The sequence below is a fragment of the Argiope bruennichi genome, chromosome 3 (assembly GCF_947563725.1).
Source record: "Argiope bruennichi chromosome 3, qqArgBrue1.1, whole genome shotgun sequence".
Lineage (NCBI taxonomy): Eukaryota > Metazoa > Arthropoda > Arachnida > Araneae > Araneidae > Argiope > Argiope bruennichi.
Window position 1 is genome coordinate 113,826,292 of NC_079153.1, and position 12,336 is coordinate 113,838,627.

The window sequence follows — 12,336 nt, forward strand, 5'->3', positions numbered from 1 at the left end:
TAAAATAGCGTATTCGTTGATGATTGAAAACAGGGCATTCTACCAATTAATTAGAGATAAACCGGCTGAAAAAAGTATAAAGTTGGATAGTTTTAGAGGATTTTTATAGAAGTTAGTCAACAACCTTTGACTACATAAAACTCAAAAAATTAGTTAAATTAAATTTATTAAATTAGTTTAATGACATACTAGCGCGAAAAAGACGAATAGTTCATTTTTTTCTCTTATTATTTGCACTATGTAATGATATTAATATCAACATTACATCAACTGTTACCTTTCAGTTATAGATTTTACAAATATGCTTTTATAACCTCGAAATACATATCTAGATCATCAAAAATCAGGAGTTCTACTGTTTAAGCATTAAATATTTCCCTTGAGTTGAACCCGATCGGCAGGTTGGTACTGGCCTTGAGAACCACTTAACGAGCTATCTGTTTTGGAAACAACGTTTTCGAGCGAAAAAAACCCAGCCCTTACTGGAGTCAATGCGGTCAACAAAGAGCGAAAATGTTCGCTGGTCAGTTTCCTGCGTACGCTTTTTGGAGAGATATTTAGTTATCTTGAATGCACAGAAGACAAAAGGTAATGAAAAGCTCCTTTGTTTATTTATATTGAATTGCACAGCGGCATCCGTTGCTGCGCGATTTGTAACGAGTTGTTAAACAATGTTTGAGTTAAAACGATGCAGGAAATCTAGAGGGCAACACCAGAAATTAGATAATCCTCAATTTGTTGATAGTTTTGGTTATTTTCAGTTGAGCGAATTTTTAAAATCTTCATTTTGGAAAGTGTAATTTTGACTATCAGCAAAAGAAACAAAGTAAGTCTGAAAAGTATTTTTTTTGTTTCATAATGTTTTTAAATTTTAAGACATAGTGAATTGTTATGTATTTCAATATAATATATGCAATAAGCAAAAAATAAGAATTTTATCAAATAATATTATAAATATACGTATATTATCTGAAATTATATAAAGGAAATAAAAATAAAATAAAATCATGAGATTCAAATAAAATACTCTAAATAAATTCGAAGTTTAATCACATTTATAATATATTTTGACTTCTATTGTTCTTTAACAGTTTTTTGTATGATATTTATTACATCCTCATTTCTTTATAAATTTGTTCAAAAAAGTTTTACAATTTTCATAACATAACTGCTTTTTATAATGCTTTTTTTTCATAAACTGCTTTTTATAACGCAGATAAAAAGATGCTAATTTTTTATATTTTTTAAATTATTTTTTCATTTTTTAAAAGTTTAAAATATTTTATAATTCATGATTGCAAACATTGTGGAAGTTGAAAATTAATAATTTCGAAATTAATTTTTATATGGTACTATTTTCTCTGCGAAACCAATTTTTAGTTCATTAATATATTAATTAACGATTAAAAGCTGTGAAATTATTGAAATACTGTCATCAGAAACTAATAACTACAAAAATTTTTAGAGCGACAATATGTGAAAAAGGGAGTGAAAAATCTATTACAATATTTCAGTCCTATGAATATGAAATTTTATAATCTATGTAAAAATAATTAAAAATAATTTTAATTTGGAATTTTTGTCAAAATAATCAATTAAAACTATAATTACACACCAAACACTGCTTTATTGAAAATCTTTCTGACTTCAAGTAAAAGAATCAATAATTAATATATTAAATTTCAGTTGCTGATTAAATTATTCAAAATTAATCGATGAAAAGGAAAAATCAAAAAAATGTAAATAAACATCTCTGCATTGCCAAGAATAAAAATTCATTAAAAAATGTAACGCATTTTTGTAATCGTTAAAGTGCAATAAAATGAATAAAATGCAAAACAATTACAAAATCTAAAATCTTATATACCATAGAGTTGTGAAGTTTTAAATGCTACTAGTTTAGATGATTTTTGATCACTTCAACAGATATTTCGAAGACGCTCCACCTATCAGCTCTCGGCAGTTCCTTGAAAATGTTAGGGGTCATCATACTACGCGAACAGCCGGTCGCCAAAAGCGGCTAGTTAACAAAGAAAAGATTAAATTAGGTTTTTATCAAAGAGGTAAAGGTGACGTTGCAGGTTGGATAATATAGTGCATAAAATATTAGGATAATATTAATATTTTGGTCAGAATAATTAGTTAAATTTCTATCCATTTCAGTACATTCATTTTATTATCACAATACTTATACTGTACTTAATTTTATTACCACAATACTTATGCTGTACTTAATTTTATTATCACAATACTTAGCGTATGCTTAAGTTATGGTGTATACAAATGGGAATGACGCGCTTTCATTAATCATAATTAATCAATGAAAAAATTTAAAAAAAATCATAATTGATATTAATACCATAATTAATAATCATAATTAATAAGTCGAATTAAATAATAAAATCGTAAATAATAAATATAAATTTTCACAAAATTACAAAAATAAAAAAATAGCCGAAAATAAATCATTACCTTGACTTTAATTTAAAGATATATTGAAATATTAAAAGAGGAGGGTCTTATATTCTGCACTACATGCCTTGTGCTACAAGATGTCGCCTGAGTAGTGGGGTAATTTAAAATTTTATTTTTTTACTTTAAATGTGGATTATTATTAAATGTGGTGTTAAATATTAAAATAATTAATTAAGGCATAAGTATTTACAATTTTATAATATAACAGAATATTAATTATTTATTAACTGGTTATGTAACATTCCACTCGGCAGGTATTGTAAAATAAATTATATTTTTATATTTGTTTGAAATTTATTATTTCTTTATAATTATACTTTATTTTATAATTTCTTTACTTTACATTTATAAGTAAGAAAATCATTAAATAATAATCAGCATTAATATTTCAAGATTTTTATCAAATTAATCACTTTTTCCATGATATATATATATAAAATTAACAAAAATATATATATTTTTACAAAGTAATTAAAATAAAATTAATATATAACTGTAACTTAAAAATATGGAACTAAATTGACCTAGTAATTAAAAAAGGGGGCTTATGATGCGCTCTGTCTATGGCCGCAAAAATACCCAAATTCATCAGTCTCGTTAAAATGTGAATCCTTAAAACGTTCTTCTTTCTATTCAGTTTTTTTTATTTTCCTGCCCAAATCTGGCTTTTATTGGAGAAAATGTGAATTTTTTAAAAAATTTATATATTTAAAAATGGCATTAATATATTCAAATAAAGCATATAAATGGCATTAACATATTCAAATAAATATTTAAGAACAAGTCAAATGCGAGAGAAATTATGTAAATATTAAAACATCTCATTAAAAAATGATGAAAGAATGAACAAGTTAACAAAACAGAGTAATTAATATAAAAAAAATATATATATAAAAAATAAAAGGCGACTGAGATGTAATTTACTTGTTCAAATATAAAATACAAGATTAAAATTTTTTCTGCGCATTTTAATTTTATTTAGTTTTAAAATAATATAATGCTTTTATCTCTCTTTTTGATTTGGAACTTAGATTTGTATTCAATTCTAACTAGCAAAGAGTTAAAGAAAAAATAAGAAACTTGCAAACTTAAATTCATTTAAAGTCAAATCAAGTTTTTTTAATTGTGGTTTGCCATTTTCTAAATCTATTTAGCTGTTCTGTATAATCATAAAATATATTCTAATTTTTTAGAGAAATTATTTATTAGATAAATATTTCATATATATATATTACACAATAAAATTTATTTAATTAAAATTGTAGCTCAAGTTTAATTTTTTAAAAATAAGGGGTCTTTCTAAGTGAACATGTTAAAATTCATGTTAATTGTGTGTACATTAAATAGAACTAAATAAGCCGATATTCCATTTAAAATATTTTTCATTGATGTTTTAAAATTTTATTAATTACAAACAGTACCTTCATTCCAAAAGGTAACGGTATTGACTTTTCTGAATATTTAACAAATCTAAACTTTAAACAGAAAATTTATAAACTGTTTAATACCTCAGAAAATCATTAATTATTATCAAGATAAACGAAATCAAAGAAAATCTTTTTATAGAGTGATATTTATTTTATAACAAACATTTTAATACTACTATGTAACTTACATTTTATTTATCTTCCCATTTGTTTTTGTAATTACTTTGAATTAAATGTTCAGATTTTAAGCATGAACATGTTAAATGTCAGCAAAATAAATTTAGGCATGCTTTAACATTAAAGATAAATTACGAAAAAATATATTAAATGCTGAAGGAATATATACCTTAATTTTAAAGTTAATATAAAGGTTTGATGTCGGATTCTTATTTCCGAATACTGAGGAATAAATAATTATTATATTACACTTGGAAAGAGAATACAATGTATCTAATAAAAAACTGTAACAAAAGCAAGCATTTTCAAAATAAATTAAGAAATAATTTTTAAATCATTCCTAAATTTCAATTGGAATGAATTATTTAGGAAAAATTGTTGTTATTAACAAAATTTAATTACAATGTATGATGAATTTTAAATTTTAATATATAATATTTTGGTATCATGCTCTTGAAGCATTTCAAATTTAGTAGTGTTTAATAACATTTATTTATTATTTTTAAGTGAAAATTTGAAATTCAGTTTAAATTTTTTGTTTGGAAAGCATTGATATTAAAGTCGTATTAATTATTCATTCGTAAAAGTATGCCATTAAGTCAATAGGGATAAAAACTGTTTTATCAGTGCAAGATTTTTTTAAAGGGAAAATTCATTTTAGAAAAGCTTTCCATAATGGAATAAACTTGGGTTTTAGCTAATAACTATGTACTACAATTAAAAATATCTGTTTCCGTCAATTACTAAAAGCAACGTTCTCATGTAACAATTTTCCAAAACCAATTATTGCATTATAAATAATCAATTATACGTTGGAGCTAAATGCAATATATATATAATAGTTTGATGCAAAAAAAAAAAAGCAATCAACTTCATTACATAATTCATTATTTAAACGCAACAACTGATTTTGGGAAAATGCTACATGAGAATGTTACTTTTAAAAATGGTGCAAAATAGTTATTTCTAATTTATAGTACATAGTTGTAATTAAAGCTATAAACAAAGTTTATTCCATAATGGAATGCTTTTCTTCAGTGAATATTCCTTATTTTATCTTAAACTGAATATTTTAGATATCGTTTTTATAGTAGAAATGCGTAAAATTTTTCTATTAAAATTAATCATTATTTTTTTATTTATATTTCGCTATGAATACTCTATAAATATTTTACTATAAATTTTATTATTTTTTGCATTAAAAATTTTGTTTTAATTGTTTTTTATCTCATTCTATGGTACGAAACTAACTTGTCATCTAGGTTATGCAAAGACTTTCTTGAACTAACTTTGTTTCGAAAAGAATATTTCAAGTAGAGTTTAACGGCATAAGCATGTCAGATTTAAAAAAAAAATATATATATCATCTAGCATTAAATTTTTATGTTTGAAAAAAACAACATATCAGAATGATAATAATTTTTTTGATATTGGTATTGTGGGAGGAGAAATTAAAGATCATTCAGAACAAAATGTAGTTTGATGTAAATGGTTTTCTTATATCGTTTCTTCCCAAATATTTATTATTCGTATAAAAATAAATATCTGGAAGGAAAATTTATATTTATTATTCGTAAAAAATAAATATTTTTAACGAATAATAAATATACGAATATATATTTATTGTTCGTATTCCTCTAAAAATTAATTTAAAATATCTTACCTCAAGAACACACATAAAGTATATAAGAATACAACGGACTTCTACAATTACACAACATCAACACACACACACGAGCGCAAAGTAATCAAAATGGAGGTCTGATAAAGTCTAAATTTCAGGGCGGCTATGTTTCATAACAACTCATGAAGGTGGTTTCAAATCACTTTCACGAGAGTTTTTTTTTTTCTGTACCACTCGGTATGTTTCTTGAACATTCGACAAGAGATTTACCCATATGAATAGAAGAGCTGGCTCATTTCAGTCGTTTTAGGCCCCAAGGCATAAACCTGTTTCCGTGATTGCAAGTAGAAGCACGTTTAGAACCCTTCTTTATATGGACGAAATGATGAACTGTTGCGGCCTTCGACCATTTCATTTCTTTTTTTAAGACTAAAATAACTTATGAAGGATAAAAATAACGTCTACTCCGTTATATAATGATTTTTTTACATTGTCTGTTAGTTGCTAGGCTTCTTCTTGAATGTGCCGCAAAATATTCATAAATGTTGTAAGAGCAAAATTGATTATATAAAGGCTTACATTTATTAGATAAATTAAAGAGTATGCCGGCATTCGTCAGGATTAAAGCAGTTTTATAATATTCATAATGTAAACACTTTTTTGTATAAATTATAATACAAATCATTTTATCGTTTGAAACATTTTAAAAAAAAAATTAGAATGAGAATATCTATTTAACTAACCGATTTTTAAAACCTATCGTTGCTAATTTTCCCCATATCAATTTACCAAGTCAATGTTTGTTTCTGATATAAATTGTTAATTATCTATTTGTAAACTTTCTTTTTTGTTTCTTTCAGAATTCTGTTAATAGGCTCAAATATCAGTTCTTCGTTCATATTTATGTGCTTCAACAACAATAACAACAAAAAACTGTTACAGATTCTGTAAAAAAAAAAAAAAAAAAAAAAAAAAAAAGAATACTTTGCTAAAATAATTTTTTTTTCTAGATAGAGTAACTGAACGAAATATTTAAAATTATTTTTTCAAAAAAATCAACTGCATTTATTTTATGTTTAATACATTTTGAAAAATTAATAAAAAATGAAGAAAGAATTGCTTGAAAATGAAAGTGTCATTATTCAAAAGATAAAATTTCGAATATTAAAATGTTACATGAATATTTCCTGTAAAATAACTTCTTCCGAAGTTTCTGTGGAAAAAAATGGAAAAAATTCGGTCAATTTCTATTTAATTGCATATTTAGTTAACTTTCAGCCTTTGAAAAAATTATAATATTCTTTCTCTTATCTTAAATAATGTGTACAAAGTTTCGTTATATTTGGTCAAATTATTTAAAAGGCTATGGGGAACATATATGCATAGGTAATATGATTTTTATAAATATTATAAGATTCTTGGTTTGAAAGATATTATCAGTGCAGAGTTTTACAGAAATTTGAAATATAAATTTACTTCCTATGCATATATATAATTATGTAACACAACACTATTGTAGTAACTGAGTCAATTAAGTTTATATTTTCAGTGGTATCAAATATCAAGAGGAATTAATAATAATATATTCAATATAATCGTTTAACAAGATAAAATCCAATAATCTAACGAATAAGCTGGTCGCCAAAGGGGTCTAATTTTGACAATATTAACACTTTATCAACTATAATTTGTCTGCTTATTCGCTATATTTAATTTAATTAATAATTATTGTGTATATAGCATTAAGAATCTGTTGAAGCAATATTCTGACAGAAGTATATCAGTCTTGAGCTATAATCAATAAGGAAATGACGTTACTGAAATAAAGAGAAATCAACACAACATTAATCATAATTATGGTGATAAAGTTAAAGATGAATTGAAATGGGGAACTAAATTGATCAGTTTTTTTAAAAAGTGGGACGTTATAGTGTGCATTTCCTACAGCTAATTGTCTAATTGCGTTATTGGTGTAATCGAGGATACTTGAAGCATTACCATTTTTGTTGATAATTCAGATGGGGTGGTTTGTTATTTTTAAACATTAACCATGTCAGAAATGCTTCAAGTATTCTGCGATTTCACGCTTCGCTAGAGACCAGTTGTTTACTGCTCTGATGATTACAACGAAAGTCTATAAATGTTCCAAGTTTCATCAGCTGTAATTATATGGACGCTACTGAGATTTTTCCAAACCTCATAAAATGTAAATACAGTTAAGTTTACAGAATTATCCATTGTTCTTTACAAAAATTATTGTCTTTGGACGATTTTACTTCTTAGAGGATTGATCCGCATTAATCTTAGACCTATTAGAATGCATTTTCTAACATTTATTCATTTTAATCCACTTGTCATTTTGAAACGTACTATTCATAATTAGTGAATAGTATGGTTTCAACCATTTTTCATATGGTTGGTTCCATTTTGCTGATTATCTCCGATTCCTTTAATTCCACAGAATTTACCATATTACTAAACATAGTGTAAGCACCTTCTCTGCCATCTTTTAAACATCTTTCCTAGAGGCATTGATTTCATATTTTCATGAAATCGATGCCTACTGGCGCATGTGTAAAAGCAAAGAGGGTTTCCTAATCTCAGAACAATCAGTATGCGTTGTTTGAAAACTAACGGGAGGGTTCTCTCCTAATATATTAATACAATATGGAATATGTTGTTCTTTACTTCTTACAAAAATATGCACTTCTATAACGTATCAAAGGAAGGAAATCGCAAATAAATCACGTGCTTGGATGTCGCAATGAGAAGTAGTAATCCATATCAACAATGGGGGAGTTTTTTTTCCTTAACTTTTGCGAATATTTATGTAATTTCGCGACTTTCGTGCTTCATTATATAAAAAAGGATTCCGAAAATGCATTTTGGAATTTTTCTTGTCCCCTGATTAAATTTTCAGTGCTGATGACAAGAATAAATTTCGTTTGTCTAAATCGTTTGCGCATTCACACATACGCAAATAAATAGACTGACAGACAGTTAATCGGCTCTCTTATTTTGTCCGCATCTACATTTCTGCGCATAAAGTCATATACTTAATTCAGTCCATCATGTTCTCAGCGTTTTTTCAATTATAGGGTTCACACGCAATCGAAAAGTCAGGTAGATAAACTGATTATCCTTATATAGATTCTATTAAAATTAATAATATTTGTTTTAAGACCACATACCAAAATTCATCTGTCTTTGCATTTATGGATTATCGCATTCAGAGTCTAGTCCTAGACAGATATATGATAGACAATTTTTTTTAGATATAAAGAGATTTGAAACTTGTAAAACATCTAAATCGAATAATTTAATTAATTTTGTGACTTCCTTTTTGTAAACTTCGCATATGAGAAAGGAAAAACAGGATTTAATTACTTGATTTCATAGACGGTGATACCATGCAGTACGATTTGTTGTTATGTCTTTACTTTTCAAGTTCTGATTTATGATTAGAACTTTGGCTTATCCTTACCACTCTTAACACTGCTATAGAAAATCACTAATATTTGTGGGACGGGATAGTCTGGTTGGTAGAGCAATGGATTCGCTTCCCTTAGGTTGCGAGTTCGAACCCCGCCGGCCGAAGATTCCCCGCTTTGCTTGGTGGCATACGCGCGTATAAATCTCTCGTGGTCACAAAATCCTCCATGTAGAGAGTAATACCACTGGGGGTACTGGATCAAGGGTTAACGTTCTCTGATTCAGGTCTAAATTACGATCTGTGGATGAGTGAATGAAGTCCGCCCCGTAAAAAGGGCTGTGACTTGTGTGCAGCTAAAGTCGTTCTCTTGGCCCTAGCTGGCACTACTATAGAAACAAGAGGCGCTCCCCCTCAGGCTTAAATCGGCTGTTTTCGATCAGCGGGGTTATCCATGGCAAGTACCATAAGATTCAACAACAACAACTAACATATGTAGTTTTATTGATTGGTGCAATTTCAGCAATCTTCGGACATGTTCGCTTCATGGAAGAATATTGGTGATGCAGATGTGGGACAGAGTATTCAGACCTGATTCAAAGAGGAAAAAACCCTGTGCAAACGGGATTGACTGATCTCCTTTATTTAGACGGTTAGTCAAATGTTTTCTAGAAATAAGTTATGGAAAAGGGAACACCAATTCAAGAATGTCTTCCTCATTAGCAAAATTATTTAAAAATGCGAAAACCGTCTAGAAATCATCAGGGTATATATGTGTGGAACGTGAAATTTATTTAAAACTAAACTGTAGTACTCTTAGAATACAAATAGGTTCTGAATTCATTTGAAGAAAAAAAGTTAATAAAACTCATTTAGGCAAAATTCAATATTTTTTATTGTTATATACACTATATTTAACAAATAAACAATAAAAATATTAAATGTGTACATACTGACTTTCATATTACAAAATTAATTTTGCGTTGATTTAAAAGTGTCAAAAAAGTGCTGACGCATCCATTTTAATAAGGAAACGTATGTATTTTACACGAACGAAAAAATTGTTAAATGCTGTCAATATTATTTGAAGGCTATTTACCAAAGATCTTTATCGTTAAAATGTTTTAACGATATACACAAACATATCGAATTTTATGAAATTTTGACATCTGAATGACATATATGATATACAACCATAAAATATCATTTATCTTTAAAGATGTTTTTAAACAAAAGTTTTGTTTGCCTTATCATTTTTTACAATCACTTTAATCACATGATGCATCAATAAAAATGTTTTATGGTATTTATGCTTTTAAATGAATATCTACTTTCTAGCGTGTAACGTTATACGAACTAAAAATTATAATTATTAAAGCATTTGATTAGAAATTTCAAGGCTATTGATATTACGACTATTTCAAATTATAATAATTAAAATGAAAGGGAGTTATATTTATATGCTTGCGTGCGCTAATATGATAACTGAAAATAGAATTGAACATAACAGAAATTCCCTTACCAAAATTATAGACTCATCAATTGAAACTGGCACTTTAACTTAAAAAATATTTTATTTAATTTACATAAATTATAATTTTGAAAAGAAAGCCCAATCTTTAATTTTGATAATTTAGTTGCCAAACATAAATAAATGACTTAAAATGATATGAACTTTATTCATTAAAATAAAAACAATAATAAATATCAACAATATAATAATAATTAATAAAAGATCATAATATCAGAACATAACTCCCACAAGCAGAAAATGAAATAGTGCGCAAGTGTGCGTGTGCGTGTTTAAATGAGACCAGAGAAAAAGTAGCATGAAAATCAACTCAATATTCAAAAGATAATTTATTTTTCTTGAAGAAATGGTGTGAATTTTCCGAATTACTGGAAGCACGAGAATAATAAAAGTTTAACAAAAATCTACAATCTGGCAATATCATTCATTTGGAATTTCACTCTGTGGATACTATTTTTGAGCAAACATTATAATGATTCTTCTTTTGTGAAATGCAAGAAAGTATGAGATATGAAATAAATCGAGAGAAAGAAAGCTTTAAATTTTTAAAAACCAATTTTAAGATTCCTTTATTTATCTTTTATCTTAAAATATATATATCAACCGTCAGTTAGTGACAACGGCGAGAAGTAAGCGATAAAATTATTTAAGAGATAAAGAAAATTCAGAAAAAAAAATTGAGTGTAAGCTTGCTGAGGTTTATTCAACTTTTTGGGCGATAGAATTTTAAAAATATCTGTTATAAAGTTCAATGAAATAGGGATTTTAATATACGTTACTCTGATGAATCACTTTCAATTTTTAATTTAAGCCTTTTTATGAATCGGTTTAAATCTATACTTTTAATGAAGCTCAATGTGTGTGTGTTGGTGCTCTACAGGCCAGACTGTTTGACCTACAGCTACTAAATTTGGTACATGTATACCTTGAAGGTCGGGAATGTGCACCTGGAGTCCCTTTTTTTGAATTATTAAATATAATTTTAATTATTAATTAAAAACTAACTTTCCCGCAAAAAAAAATCTTCATTTCCCCACCGCCAAATGAGTAAGGCTTCAGTTTTTTTTCTTCGTTAATGAGGCTAGGCTTAACATTTTTCGACTGATTATTTCAAACAATTCTGTTTATTTTCTTAATGTTTGATGCATTTAAAACTAAACATTGTTAATTAATCGATTTTTCAGATTCCTTCTGAAGTACTTTTGAATTAAAATGAAACGGAATAAAGGAAATAAAAAAAATTCTAATCTGCATAGCGTTACCCTAACTAGCGTAGAAAAATTCACGCATTTGTGTTACCATAACTGTTGTTGAAAATTCACGCATGCGCATTGTGTTCTGATTGTTAACAACTATTTTCAACGGATGCGGGCTTGATTTAAATTATTTTTAGGTTAGTTGTATGTTTTTGTAATTAAATTGTATTTATATTAGTTATACATTTTTGTGTATATGCTTATTGTTTAAAGTACATCGTTTTTAAGTAATTTTATATAACCTGTTTTCACCCGATTATTTTAAACGATTCTGTTTATTTTCTTAGTGTTTGATGCATTTAAAATTAAACATCGTTAATTAATCGATCTGCTCATGATGAATATGAGAAAAAATTTTGACAAATTCTTGAGATATTACATAAATTAAAAATGATATTCTTTTGTACCCTTAAGGT

At 26.7% G+C, this 12,336-nt stretch overlaps 2 protein-coding genes across 7 annotated transcripts in view; one reads left to right on the forward strand and one right to left on the reverse strand.

Moving 5' to 3' along the window:
• The window catches only part of LOC129963231 (monocarboxylate transporter 9-like), an 83,842-nt gene that overhangs the window by 59,632 nt on the left and 11,874 nt on the right, over positions 1 to 12,336 (reverse strand). Inside the window, exons 1-2 of one of the 4 annotated variants that reach the window (XM_056077437.1) lie at positions 5,743 to 5,843; positions 1,868 to 2,020 (exon numbers count right to left, since the gene is read on the reverse strand). The exons of 2 other annotated variants lie outside the window; for them this stretch is intronic. The gene's annotated coding sequence lies outside the window, so the exon portion shown is untranslated. Of the gene's footprint in view, positions 1 to 1,867; positions 2,021 to 5,742; positions 5,866 to 12,336 lie in introns of those variants that run through there. One more of the 4 variants, XM_056077434.1, reaches the window with a different exon arrangement.
• The window catches only part of LOC129963234 (uncharacterized), a 43,905-nt gene that overhangs the window by 8,113 nt on the left and 23,456 nt on the right, over positions 1 to 12,336 (forward strand). Inside the window, exon 1 of one of the 3 annotated variants that reach the window (XM_056077443.1) lies at positions 450 to 588. The exons of 1 other annotated variant lie outside the window; for it this stretch is intronic. The gene's annotated coding sequence lies outside the window, so the exon portion shown is untranslated. Of the gene's footprint in view, positions 1 to 449; positions 589 to 683; positions 827 to 12,336 lie in introns of those variants that run through there. One more of the 3 variants, XM_056077445.1, reaches the window with a different exon arrangement.